The sequence below is a fragment of the Arachis ipaensis genome, chromosome B04 (assembly GCF_000816755.2).
Source record: "Arachis ipaensis cultivar K30076 chromosome B04, Araip1.1, whole genome shotgun sequence".
Classification (NCBI taxonomy): domain Eukaryota; kingdom Viridiplantae; phylum Streptophyta; class Magnoliopsida; order Fabales; family Fabaceae; genus Arachis; species Arachis ipaensis.
In genome coordinates this window covers 53,566,628-53,581,878 of record NC_029788.2, presented here as the reverse complement: position 1 = coordinate 53,581,878, position 15,251 = coordinate 53,566,628, and positions in this window count along the sequence as shown.

Sequence of the window (15,251 nt, the reverse complement as noted above, 5' to 3'; positions counted from 1 at the left end):
GTGAGGTCGATCCCACAGGGATTGAAGGATTGAGCAATTTTAGTTTAGTGGTTGATTTAGTCAAGCAAACAAGAGTTGATTTGAGTGATTTGTAATTGACAGAAGCTAAATTGCATGAATTGTAAAGGGAGAAGGGGGATTGCAGTAAATTAAAGAGAACAGAAAGAAAAAGTGCTGAATCTTAAAGAACACGTAAAATAAATGGTAAAAACTTAGAGTGCAAGAAATGTAAATAACTGAAACTTAAAGTGCAAGAAATGTAAATGGCTTGAATAATAAAATGAATTGGGGACTGGAAATGCATAATTTAAACAAAGAAAAGTAAAGTGACATTAAACAGAGAAGTAAAGGGTGAATTAGAATGCAACAGATCTAAACAAGAAAAGAAAAATTGCTTGAAAATCCAAACAAAAAGCAAAATGTAGCTCAATTTCAATGGTTCAAGAGAAGTCAAAGATCTCAGGGTTAGAAGAAACTAAAGAACAAGTCTAGATCTCAATCCTTCCTTGATCCAACCAAGAACAATTGCAAAAGAAGTAGAAAAGTAAATTGCAGGAGAAGTAGAAGATGAAAGCAGTAAATGGAATTTTGATTTAAATCTCAGTTTCTAGAATTATGCAGAAAAATAACAGAGAGAGATCCCAAGGTGAGATTGAAACATAATTTCTTCAATTCTCCACCCAAGATCCAAAACAAAGAGTAAAAAAATGTAGAAGCAAGAACAAGGAAGAAGATAAATCAATTCTCTTTCCCAATTCTCCAAAATAGAACTTAGAGATCCAAAGTCAAAGAAAAACTCTCCAAATTACAAGTAAAAATTCTAAAAGAAGAAAAAGGTCTTTTCTAAATCAAAATAACACCTATTTATACACTTCCTAATTTGGATCTAAGCATTTGGGTGGGCTCTAAAATTTGATGAAGAAATGAATTAATTTGGATTTTTGATGAATTTTTGGCCCATGGTGCACCTCCCAGGGGAAAGCTTGGCTCTTGGCAAGAGCTTTGGCCAAGAGCTTTGGTTCCCTTCCTTGCCAAAGTGTGCGCATGTTCCTTCCTTATGACCAGTGAATAAAGCTCTTTGCAAGAGCTTTGAGCTCTTGGCAAGAGCTTTGCTTGTCCTTGAGGTCCATGGTTCAAGCCTTGGGCGAAGCACTTGCTGGCCATTTTCATTGGCACAAGAGTAGCGCCCAAAGTCTCCCTTCCTTGAGGTGCCCGGTTCGATCCTTGGGGAGTGCAAGAGCTGCTCATTTTTCATGGCACAAGAGTAGCGCCTAAAGCTTTGCTTCCTTGAGGTACATGGTTCGAACCCCATGGAGTGAAAACAAGCCAATTTTGGCTTGTTTTCCTTGTGAGGTAGCACTACCCCTTTCGCTCTTGGTCTTGAGTTCAAGCCTTGGTGAGTGCATTATTGAGCTCTTTTTCTCTTGCTTTTTCCTTGAAGAAGCCCGAAAAAGCTCTTGGAGAAAGCTCTTGGCAAGAGCTTTGTCTTAGATTTGCCTTGCTTCCTCCTTCCTTGTGCACTTGTTTAAGCTCTTGGCAAGAGCTCTAGGCTCTTGGTAAGAGCTTGGCCTTTGATTTGTTGAAGTAAAGCTCTCCACAAGAGCTCTAAGATCTTGGCAAGAGCTTTGTGCTCTTGCTCCTTGTTTTGAGCCACGCTTTTCTTCCCTTAAGCACACTTTCTTTATTTCCTTAGATCACATTCCTTAGGCTACGCTTTTCTTATTTTTTTTCTTTTCTTCACCTACAAGTAATCAAAACAACCAATCAAAGTATCACAAAATTCACAAAGCTTAAAATTCATTTAAAAACAATTAATTTTAGCTTAAACTTTATTATTTTGATTCAATTGAAGGGTGGTTGATTGATTCAAAGAAACCATGCAATTCCACTCCAAATTGGTAACTTACAATGCCAGAAAGTGTATAAAACCTATTGAAACAGGTGAAAAATGCTTGAAAAACTAGTATAAGATGACTTGTCATCACAACACCAAACTTTAACCTTGCAAGCATCAAACATAAGAGTAATGAAATGAACCAGAGAAGTGTGCATATTCTTATTAGGCATATAGTTGAACTTGGTCCATGGGGTTTTATGCAGATCAATAGTAGCTCATTTATTACTTGTTGCTAAATAAACAATGTTTCCTCAAGGGTTCACTAAGGTTGCTGCTACCATGCCTTGCTTTCTGCTTACTTCCCTTGTTAGCTTTTTTCTTCTTTCTTTTGCTTAGAGAGCTTATTACTTATTGAAGGCTTGGTGGCAAATGTTGCAACAGCCTTTGGCTTAATTGTACTCAACATTCCTTCACCACAGACACATGGTTCACCTTTTTCTTCCGAGGATCATTGGTGCCAAGCATCTCTTTGGATAACTAAATGTTTTGTAGCTAGGTTGCTCTTTATTGTCGACTTTCAGTTGGCAATCCCAAATCAGTTGATCTAAGAGGCCAAGTTTCGAAATACTCCTTAGAACTTACTTGTCCAAGCATATCCTAGTACAAAAACACCACAGACACATGTCCTAGGGTCCAAGCTATTGGTGTCTAGCCTTATTGTTTATTTATTTGCCACTTCTTGGCATTTCTTTTTCTTTTTCTTTTTATTTTGATTATTTTTCAATGGATTTTTTTATAATACAAGGCTTCACAGCAGCAAACTAGCTCGGACTTCAAAGAACATGTCATTATGCAGCATTTATTTTGTGAGCTAACAATTGAATCAAACACATACCACTACTAACTTTCATCCTAACTTTTGAAACATTGAACAATTACTTTTCTAAATCAAACATCTCTCTTTTATTCAAACAGTAAGGGGAACAAAATAAGATTCAAGCTAATGAAGGATGACAATTATTATGCAGATCAGCATTCTTGACAAATAATTCCACCTGCAACCAAATGAACACTTTAGTAAGACATACAAGAATTCTCAATTTAAAGTACTTATTCAACAACAAGGATTAAGTGTAGACACAACCTTTCGGGTTGTCGCTTTTCATTCTTCCTTCTGTTGTATTCCTTTTGAGTCATAATGCAAATTGTCTTCAAATGTTGGCTAGTTTATTGCATAATTCTCAAAAGTTGCTTGCTTCTCAAGCCCTTAAGTGAATGGTTAGTAGGCATGAATTGAGTATGTCTTTTGAATTTATTTTGGTGTGAGAACACCAAACTTAATTCCTTGCCACTGCCTCTGATGCAACAAGTTAACCAATTATGAATTCTCTTGGCCTTACTAATGGTTATGGAGCTAGAAATTAGAAAGCAACTAAATGGTTATATGATTTGTTTCATTGCTTAGAGCTAGCATTATGCAGGAAGTGAGAATGTGCTTTTTAGATACAATGTTGGTGGAACACCAAACATAGAATCCTTCATTCTCCCTTAAATTATTTTGGTGTGCAACACCAAACTTAGATCCTTGCAATACAGACAAAACCACTCAACCTTTTTATTGAAATAGCTATGAAAAGAAAACTACCTCAAGTTGGGTTGCCTCCCAACAAGCGCTTCTTTATTATCATTAGCTTAACATTCTTCATGCTTGTTCAATTCAAATTCTGAACTTCCTTTTCCTTGTCCCACTGCCCTCCTAAGTAAAGCTTTTCTCTGTGACCATTTGCTGTGAAATGACTCTTTGTGGCTTCATCTAGCAATTCCAGGCTTCCATAAGGAAAAACCTTTGTCACCAGATATGGACCAGTCCACTTAGACTTAAGCTTGCCAGGGAAAACTTTTAGCCTTGAGTTATACAAGAGCACTTGCTCTCCTAGTTTGAACTCCTTCCTTAAGATCCTCTTGTCATGCCACCTCTTAGCTTTTTCCTTGAATATCTTGGCACTTTCATAAGCTTCCAGCCTAAATTCATCTAATTCATTTAGTTGTAGCAATCTTTTCTCTCCTGCAGCTTGAGAATTAAGATTGAGAAGTTTAGTGGCCCAAAAAGCTTTGTGTTCAAGCTCTACAGGGAGATGGAAGGATTTGCCATACAATAGCTGGAAGGGGGATTTTCCAATAGGTGTTTTGAAGGCTGTTCTATATGCCCAGAGTGCATCTTCTAGATTTCTAGCCCAATCTTTTCTAGTAGCTCCCACTGTCTTCTCTAAAATCCTTTTTAACTCTCTATTTGCAAGTTCTGCCTACCCGTTGGTCTGTGGGTGATAAGGTGTAGCCACTTTATGTACCACCCCATACTTATGAAGTAGTTTCTCCAACTGTTTGTTGTAAAAATGACCACCACCATCACTAACCAGGCCCTTGGGCACTCCATACCGAGTGAATATGTGCTTCTTTAGAAATTGCAAGACAATTTGTGCATCGCATGTGGTTGTGGCTATGGCTTCTACCCACTTTGAGACATACTCTACTACTACCAAGATGTATCTGAAAGAGTATAAGGGAGGAAACGGACCCATAAAATTAATTCCCAAAAGATCAAATAGCTCCACTTCTAAAATATAGTTTTGAGGCATCTCATTCCTTCTTGTCAACCCTCCAGTTTTTTGGCATTCATTACATTGATGAACAAACTCTCTAGCATCTTTAAAGATGGTTGGCCAATAAAATCCACTTTCAAGCACCTTGGCTGCTGTTCTTTCAGGCCCGAAATGTCCCCCATAAGCTGAGCCGTGACAATGCCACAAGATTTTACTTATTTCATTCTCAGGGACACATTTCCTTATCATTCCATCTGAGCACCTTCTGAACAAGAATGGCTCATCCCATATAAACTTCTTTGATTCATTGAGTAACTTCTTTGTTTGCTGCTTGGTGAGTTCCTTGGGGATCTTTCTTCCAACCTTATAGTTTGCAATGTTTGCAAACCAAGGGACTTGTTGGATCTGCAGGAGGTGTTCATCTGGAAAGCTTTCATTCATTAGTTGTGATGCTTCTTGGATTGTATCTTGTGGCAGTCTTGATAAATGATCAGCAACTTGATTCTCACTACCCCTCCTATCTTTTATTTCAATGTCAAATTCTTGTAGGAGCAATATCTATCTGATGAGTCTTGCTTTCGCGTCCTGTTTTGACATTAAATACTTAAGGGCAGCATGGTCAGTATAAACTATAATTTTGGATCCAATCAAGTATGATCTAAATTTATCAAATGCATAAACCACGACCAGCAATTCTTTCTCTGTAGTGGTATAATTTTTTTGAGCTTCATTCAGTTCTTTACTTGCATAATAGATGACATGATGCAAATTTCCCTTGTTTTGTCCCAATACAACTCCAATTGCAATGTCACTTGCATTACACATGAGTTCAAACGGTATTCCCCAATCTGGGGGTGTGATGATTGGTGCAGTTGTGAGTTTGTTCTTTAGAGTTTCAAAGGCATGCTGGCAATTTTCATCAAAAACAAAAGGATTATCAGCCATCAGCAAATTGCTCAATGGTTTGGCTATTTTTGAAAAATCCTTGATAAACCTTCTATAAAATCCAACATGTCCTAAGAAACTTCTAACAGATTTTACATTAGTTGGTGGAGGGAGTTTCTCTATGATCTCCACCTTTGCTTTGTCAACTTCTATCCCTTTTCTTGAAACTTTGTAACCAAGAACAATCCCTTCAGGTACCATAAAATGGCACTTTTCCCAATTTAAAACCACATTAGTTTCTTGGCACCGTTTTAAGACAAGGGTAAGATGATGCAAGCATGTACTGAAAGTGTCACCAAAAACAGAGAAATCATCCATGAAGACTTCAATAAATTTTTCTACCATATCCGAGAAGATTGAGAGCATGCATCTTTGAAATGTTGCAGAAGCATTACAAAATCCGAATGGCATCCTTCTGTATGCAAAAACTCCAAAGGGACATGTGAAAGATGTCTTCTCTTGATCCATGGGGTCAACTACTATTTGATTATAGCCAGAATACCCATCAAGGAAGAAGTAATATGCATGACCGGCTAGCCTCTCAAGTATTTGGTCAATGAATGGGAGAGGGAATTGATCTTTACGTGTGGCATCATTCAGCCTCCTATAGTCAATACACATCCTCCATCCAGTCACAGTTCTTGTGGGAATAAGTTCATTCTTTTCATTAACAATAACTGTCATCCCACCCTTCTTTGGTACCATTTAAACTGGGCTTATCCATGAATTGTTGGAGTTAGGATAGATGATCCCTACATTCCACAGCTTCATTACCTCCTTCTGGACAACTTCTTTCATTGTAGGATTTAACCTCCTGTGAGGTTGAACCACTGGTTTGGAATTATCCTCCAAAAGGACCTTATGCATACACACCGCAGGGCTGATGCCTTTCAGATCATCAATGGTCCATCCTAATGCATCCTTATGAGCTTTAAGTACACTTAGGAGTTCTTCCTCTTCCTCTTTTGTTAGGGAAGAATTGATGATTACTGGGAGGCTTTCTGATGTGCCAAAGATTGCATATTTGAGATGAGTGGGCAGTGGTTTCAATTCTTGTTTCGGTACTTCTCCTCTTCTGTCGTGTTTTTCCTCTTTTTAATAGAGATCTCAGCTACTTGTTCTTCTTTTGTCTCTTGATCTCCTTCCTTTTCTTGCTCATGATGATTATCTTCCAACATTTCTTGCACCAAAATCTCTATCATATCCAGTCTCATGTAATCCTCTTGCTCAGGAAGGTGTTGCATTCACTTGAAAACGTTTATGATCATTTGTTCATTGTGGACCCTGAAGATCATCTCTCCCTTTTCTACATCAATGATGGCTCTTGCTGTGGCTAGAAATGGCCTTCCCAAAATGATTGAATTGTTTCCTTCCTCCTCTGTATCCAAAATCACAAAATCTACTGGGAAGATAAACTCCTCAACCTTCACCAACAGGTTTTCCACAATTCCGTTGGGTATCTTGATTGATCTATCAGCCATAACCAATGACATCCTGGTGGGTTTAAGTTCTTCTATGGCAAGCTTTCTTATCATTGACAGGGGCATTAAGTTGATACTGGCACCAAGGTCACAGAGAGCTTTGTTGAGAACTATTTTGCCACTGGTGCGTGAGACTACAAAGATCCCTGGATCTTTGAGCTTTGGTAGAATACCCCTTTGAATCACAGTACTGCATTCCTCAGTGAGCAACACGGTGTCCTTCTTAAGCCAACTTCTCTTTTTGTTAATAAGTTCTTTTAAAAATTTTGAATACAGAGGCATCTGTTCTAATGCCTCAGCCAAGGGAATGTTTATCTCCAACTTCTTGAAAGACTCAAGGAACTTATGAAAGTGTTGATCCTTTGCTTCTTTATTGAATCTTTGGGGATATGGCAACAAAGTTGTGAAAGTTTTCACATCTTGCCTGTGATCCTTGGTTGGTTCCTCCATTACTTCCTTCCCTTTTCTTGAAATTTGTGGCTGGTCTTCCTTTTTTTGAGCCTGATTTTGAGTTTGCTTGCTTGTTACATCCTTGTTGCTGGCTTCTTCTTTCTCTGTTGGCTCTTTATTGCTGTTCATAGCTTTCTTGGTTGCTTCTTTGTTGTCCACCAATGTCCTTCCACTCCTTAGTTGTATTGCTTTGCACTCCTCTTTTGGATTAGGAATGGTGTCGCTTGGCAATAAGCTTGATGGTCTCTCAATAGCAATTTGCTTGGAAAGCTGTCTAATCTGCCTCTCCATATTCTTCATGGAAGCTTCCTGGTTCCTTGTTGTCATCTTTTGGTGCTTTATCATTTTCTCAATTAAGAGCTCCAAGTTGGTGATCCTCTGAGAGTCTTGTGAGATTAGTTGGTTGTGAGATGTTGAGGGTTGATGGTAGGTGTTTTGATTGGTGGCTTGGTTATTGGATGGATGATGGTTGGAGTTGGGTTAAGTGTTTTGTGGTTTTCTATATGTATTTTGTTTATTATTCTGCTGGTTGTTGTGGTTTGTGTTTTTCCAACTATTTTGGGTTGAATTCCTTTGCCATGGCTGTTGAGTCTGAGTGTGATTGTCTCCCCATCTGAGGTTGGGGTGGTTCTTCCAAGATGGGTTATAAGTGTCACCAAAAAATTCACCTGATCCAAACCCTTGATTATGCACTTGTTGAATTTGTTCTTGTTGTTGATCCTCTTGATTCTCTTCATTCTGCCCCCAAGTGGTTGATGGTTGGCTTGTGACATTCACTGCTGCAACTTGGAGGCTATCAATTCTTTTGGCCATTTGCTCAAATTATTGCTAAATTTGCTGCTGCATCATTTTGTTTTGAGCTAGGATTGAGTCCACTCCTTCCAACTCCATCACTCCTTTCCTTTGTGATGGTTGGCATTGCCTTTGGTGAGCAAAGAAATATTAGTTGTTAGCCACCATATCAATGAGATTTTGGGCCTCCTCTGTAGTCTTCATTAATTATAAGGAGCCTCCAGTTGAGTGATCCAGAGCCTCCTGAGATTTCAATGTCAAGCCTTCATAAAAATTCTATAACCTGTCCCATTCATTGAACATTTTAGGAGGGCACTTCCTAATTAGAGCCTTGTATCTCTCCCATGCCTCATAGATGGGTTCAGTATCCATCTGTGTGAATGTTTGTACTTCAGTTTTCAACCTATTGATCCTCTGAGGTGGGTAAAATTTGGCAAGAAACTTGCTCACTAGATCTTCCCAATATTGATGCTATCTCTTGGAAAAGATTTCAACTATTGAGTAGCTTTGTCTCTGAGAGAAAATAGAAATTACAGTAGCTTGTAGCTGTTAGGATGTACACCATTGGTTTTGACAGTGTCACAAATCCTTAGGAAGGTAGACAAGTGTTGGTTCGGATCTTCAAGTGGTCCTCCTCCGTAGGAGCAGTTGTTTTGAACCAAGGTGATGAGTTGTGGCTTTAGTTCAAAGTTGTTTGTATTAACATTTGGGGTAAGAATGTTACTCCCACAATGTCTAGGATTTGCAAATGTATAGGAAGCCAAAACTCTTCTCTGTGGTGGATTATTGTTGTTGTTGGCTGCTCCTCCTGGTGGATTTGTTGGGTTTGTTGAGTGTTCCTCCATGTCCTGGAATTCTTCTTCTGAATCCTCTTTTCCAACAATGTATTTCCCTCTCTCTGCTCTTCTTAATCTCCTGAAGGTTCTTTCGTCTTGTTCACAAAAAGTGGGTATAGCTCCCCTTATTCCTGACATACAACTAAAATAATGAAAATCACACAAAACTAGAAACACAGTAACACTTCAATCCATTGCTAGAGTGAAATTTTAGTTAGCTTAAGCAAAAATTCAAACAGTTAGTGTGTTAGTTAAAAATTAAAGAAACAGAAAAGAAAAAGTGCTTGATCTAGACCTCCACTTCACTTGATCATTGTCAATCTAATCAATCTCCGGCAATGGTGCCAAAAACTTGATGTGTGGAAAATGATCCAACACAAAACTCACCGACAAGTGTACCGAGTCGCATCAAGTAATAATAACTCACGTGAGTGAGGTCGATCCCACAGGGATTGAAGGATTGAACAATTTTAGTTTAATGGATGATTTAGTCAAGCAAACAAGAGTTGATTTGAGTGATTTGTAATTGACAGAAGCTAAATTGCATGAATTGTAAAGGGAGAAGGGGGGATTGCAGTAAATTAAAGAGAACAGAAAGAAAAAGTGATGAATCTTAAAGAACACGTAAAGTAAATGGCACAAACATAGAGTGCAAGAAATGTAAATAACTGAAACTTAAAGTGCAAGAAATGTAAATGGCTTGAATAATAAAATGAATTGGGGACTGGAAATGCAGAATTTAAATAAAGAAAAGTAAAATGACATTAAACAGAGAAGTAAAGGGTGAATTAGAATGCAACAGATCTAAACAAGAAAAGAACAATTGCTTGAAAATCCAAACAAAAAGCAAAATGTAGCTCAATTTCAATGGTTCAAGAGAAGTCAAAGATCTCAGGGTTAGAAGAGACTAGAGAACAAGTCTAGATCTCAATCCTTCCTTGATCCAACCAAGAACAATTGCAAAAGAAGTAGAAAAGTAAATTGCAGGAGAAGTAGAAGATGAAAGCAGTAAATGGAATTTTGATTCAAATCTCAGTTTGTAGAATTATGCAAAAAAATAACAGAGAGAGATCCCAAGGTGAGATTGAAACAGAATTTCTTCAATTCTCCACCCAAGATCCAAAACAAAGAGTAAAAAAATGTAGAAGCAAGAACAAGGAAGAAGAGAGATTAATTCTCCTTCCCAATTCCCCAAAATAGAACTCAGAGATCCAAAGTCAAAGAAAAACTCTCCAAATTACAAGTGAAAATTCTAAAAGAAGAGAAAGGACTTTTCTTAATCAAAATAACACCTATTTATACACTTCCTAATTTGGATCAAAGAATTTGGGTGGGCTCTAAAATTTGGTGAAGAAATTAATTAATTTGGATTTTTGATGAATTTTTGGCCCACGGTGCACCTCCCAGTGGAAAGCTCGCCTCTTGGCAAGAGCTTTGGCCAAGAGCTTTGGTTCCCTTCCTTGCCAAAGTGTGCGCATGTTCCTTCCGTGTGACCCGAGAATAAAGCTCTTTGCAAGAGCTTTGAGCTCTTGGCAAGAGCTTTGCTTGTCCTTGAGGTCCCTGGTTCAAGCCTTGGGTGAAGCACTTGCTGGCCATTTTCATTGGCACAAGAGTAGCGCCCAAAGTCTCCCTTCCTTGAGGTGCCCAGTTCGATCCTTGAGGAGTGCAAGAGCTGCTCATTTTTCATGGCACAAGAGTAGCGCCTAAAGTTTTGCTTCCTTGAGGTATATGGTTCGAACCCCATGGAGTGAAAACAAGCCAATTTTGGCTTGTTTTCCTTGTGAGGTAGTGCTACCCCCTTCCCCCTTGGTCTTGAGTTCAAGCCTTGGTGAGTGCATTGTTGAGCTCTTTTTCTCTTGATTTTTCCTTGAAGAAGCCCGAAAAAGCTCTTGGAAAGAGCTTTGTCTTGGATTTGCCTTACTTCCTCCTTCCTTGTGCACTTGGTTAAGCTCTTGGCAAGAGCTCTAGGCTCTTGGTAAGAGCTTGGCCTTTGATTTGTTAATGTAAAGCTCTCCACAAGAGCTCTAAACTCTTGGAAAGAGCTTTGTGCTCTTGCTCCTTGTTTTGAGCCACGCTTTTCTTCCCTTGAGCACGCTTTCTTTATTTCCTTAGATCACCCTCCTTAGGCTACACTTTTCTTATTTTTTTTCTTTTCTTCACCTACAAGTAATCAAAACAACCAATCAAAGTATCACAAAATTCACAAAGCTTAAAATTCATTTAAAACCAATTAATTTTAGCTTAAACTTTATGATTTTGTGTCAATTGAAGGGTGGTTGATTGATTCAAAGAAACGATGTAATTCCACTCCAAATTGCTAACTTACAATGCAAGAAAGTGTATAAAACCTATTGAAACAAGTGAAAAATTCTTGAAAAACTAGTATAAGATGACTTTTCAACAAGGTTCAATCTTTAAATTCTAGAATCATATCTTTTAGTTTCTTGTTAGTCAAGTCATCAACTTTAATTTTCAAAATTAAATCTTTTTAAATTTCCTTTTCAAATCTTTTTCAAAATAAATTTCAATCATATCTTTTTCAAAACTTAATTTCAAAATATTCTTCTAACTTCTTATCTTTTCAAAATTTATTTTCAAATCTTTTTCAATTAACCACTTGACTTGTTTGTTTTAATTTTAAAAAAAGTTTACTATTTCTTATCCTCTTCAAAACCACCTAACTAATTTTCTCTCTCATTAATTTTGAAAACTAACTAACAAATTTTGCAAAAATCTTTTTAATTAATTAATTTATTTAGTTTTTAATTTGCTTTTATTTCTTTTCTTAAATTTCAAATTCTAACTTATAATTAAAATAAAAACAAAAATATTTTTCTTTTTTTTAATTAATATTCGAATACTCTCTCTCTCTCTTTCATCTCTTTCTATTTATTTTATTTATTTACTAACACTTCTCTTCTACTCATAATTCGAACCCCTCTCTCTCTTCTCTGTTCGAATTACTCATCTCATCTATCTTCTCATTCTTTTATTCTTCTATTCTTATACTCATATAAAGGAATCTCTATACTGTGACATAGAGGATTCCCATTCTCTCTTTGTTCACTTCTTTTTCATATGAGCAGGAACAAGGATAAGGACATTCTTGTTGCAGCTGATCCTGAACCTGAAAAGACTCTAAAGAGGAAGCTAAGAAAAGCTAAAGCACAATACTCCAGAGAGGACCTTACAGAAAATTTCGAAAAAGAAGCAGACATGGCAGCCGAACCCAACAACAATGATGGATATGCAAGGACGGTGCTTGGTGACTTTACTACACCAACTTCTGACTTCTATGGAAGAAGCATCTCAATTTCTGCAATTGGAGCAAACAAATTTGAGCTTAAGCCTCAATTAGTTTCTCTAATGTAGCAGAATTGCAAGTTTCATGCACTTCCATTGGAAGATCCTCATCAATTCTTAGCTGAATTCTTGCAAATCTGTGACACTGTTAAGACCAATGGGGTTAATCCCGAGGTCTACAGATTTCTGCTTTTCCCCTTTGCTGTAAGAGACAGAGCTAGGATATGGTTGGACTCACAACCTAAAGAAAGCCTGAACTCTTGGGAAAAGTTGGTCAATGATTTCTTGGCCAAATTCTTTCCACCTCAAAAGTTGAGCAAGCTTAGAGTGGAAGTTCAAACCTTCAGACAGAAGGAAGGTGAATCCCTCTATGAAGCTTGGGAAAGATGCAAGCAATTGATCAGAAGGTGTCCTTCTGACATGCTTTCAGAATGGAGCATCTTATGTATATCCTATGATGGTCTGTCTGAATTGTCCAAGATGTCATTGGACCACTTTGCTGGTAGATGTCTTCATCTGAAGAAAACACCTGCAGAAGCCCAAGAACTCATTGAAATGGTTTGATGGGATATTTCTGTGGAAGAAACGAATTCCTCCAAAACACCCAAAACTCACCGGCAAGTGCACCGGGTCGCATCAAGTAATAAAACTCACGGGTGTGAGGTCGATCCACCAGGGATTGATGGATCAAGCAACTTTAGTGGGTGATTAGTTTAGTCAAGCTAATATTTGTGTGATAATTGATGCAGCAGAAAGTAAATGACAAGGAAAATTAAAGTGCAGAAAGTAAATTGGACAGTAACTTAAAGAACAAGGAAGTAAAATAGCAAGAATCTTAAATTGCAAGAAAAGTAAATTGCATGACAAATTACAATTAAAATGAAATTTCTATTCTAAGTATCTCTTGTGCCTTTGAGTGATGACAATTGGGCCTATGCTCTTGATGGAATTGGGTTGATAGAGGCCTTGGTTGATTGCTCTTGGAGTTTGGAGAAGAACCGAATTAAACCGGGTTTGGAATCATGAAAGCTTGAGTAAAAGTTTGAGGCTAACTTTTACTCCAACTTTTCACATCAGCCACCCTTCTTTGCTGATACCAACGTTGGGGCAAAAGTTAGGGGTCAAACTTTTGCTCCATTGAAGAGGACAGGGTCGCTGGCTTTGGTGCCCAACGTTTGAGGTAAAGTTTGCCTCAAACGTGGACGAAAACGCCAGTTCTGGAGGCTCAAACGCATTGTTCACCCCATACTATTATACATTATTGGAAAGCCCTGAATGTCTACTTTCCAATGCATTTGGAGCTCTACAGCTCGAGTTATACTCCGTCGAAGGTGCAGAGGTCAGTTGGCCTCACTGCATGTTGCCACCATATTCGTTTATGCACATTTCGGGGCAGTTTTCTCCCTCAATTTTAGTGTCCACCGTGCAGTGCCATATATGCATGGAAAGCTCTTGATTCCTACTTTCCATTGCTTTTTGAATCACCTCATTTGGAGCTCTGTAGCTCAAGTTATTCATGTTGGAAGTATACCCCTTGTATGCGCAAACTTTTGCTCTCCAGGGTGTGTTTTTCATGCGCCAACGTTAGCCAAAAAGTTAGGGGCTAACGTTGGCGCAAACTTTTGCTCTCCAGGCTGTTGATTTGTGATGCCAAAAGTTAGCCAAAAAGTTTGAGGCTAACTTTTGCTCCAGCTTTTTGCCCAAAAGTTAACCAAAAAGTTTGAGGCTAACTTTTGCTCCAGCTTTTTGCTCCCTGGTTCATTTTCAATTAATCCAAAAGTTTGAGCTAAAGTTTGAGGCAAACTTTTGCTAAAACTTTTTGTCCTCTCTTCCTCCTAGCCATTCCTCCTTGCTTCAACCTTTCTCCAAGCTTTCTTCACCTATCATCAATCAACCAAGCACATCAAAGCTATGCTCAAAATCATGCGTTTGTCATTCTTTCATAATATATGACAATTATAGCATAAAACCTCATGAAATAGCATTAATTCATACATGGTTGATTAAATCAAAGGAAACATGGAAATCTACCCAATTGTCTTGCTTATGGCTTAAGAAAGTGCATAAAACCTATTGAAAACAAAGGAAAAAGCATAGAAAAACATGACATGGTGACATGTCATCACAACACCAAACTTAAACCTTGCTTGTCCCCAAGCAAGAAAAGAATCATGCAATAAAGATTGACAATCCAAGGCAAGAAGAATAGCAACTCAATGTTCATGGTAAGCTAGTTTTCTAAGCATGCTACAATCACAAAAGAAATGTAAATGATTGATGCTTCTATCTAGCTCATTTTATGAAATCTTTTCCTTATATTTCTTCCTTGAAACAAGCTTTTTGCTTTTCTTATTAGCTTCTCCTTTTGGGTGCTTTGCCCCATGAGTTGATAACAAAGCTACGACTTCTAAATGCTTTGTTTTCAAGTATTACCACTTGATACATAAGCACCACAAGCATTTGATTAGAGGACTTCATTAAGCTCATTTTTCTTTTCTTTTCTTGACTCTCTAATCATTGATGCTCAGAGCCTTGAGCTTTGAGGGAGTGCTTTTGCACTTTGAGCCTAACCTGGACTTCTAAGTGTTTTGTTTTCAAGCATTTGGCTTGATACATAAACACCACAAGCACTTAACAAATAAATTGCCATTGGTACTCAGAGCCTTCAGCTTTCTCATTATTTCCCTTTTTCTTTTCTTGCTCTTTTTTGCTTTTTCTTTCAAGGTTTTCATGATTTTCAAAAGATTTCACAAAATGTACTTTCAATTAAATAAAATCCAAAGCAATTGAGCAACAATTAATCATACTAACTTTCCAATACTTGTATGCACATGCTAAAACCTTCTTTAATGCCTTGTTTGTTTATAATCATAATGCTTTATTGCTTTTGAACTCACAAAACTCAAGTTGGTAGTCATAATGCATGGCAACATGTTACAAATCAACATTCAAGCTATGCTTGTTCATACCACACATGCATACAGAGAATATAAAGACAATCATGCAA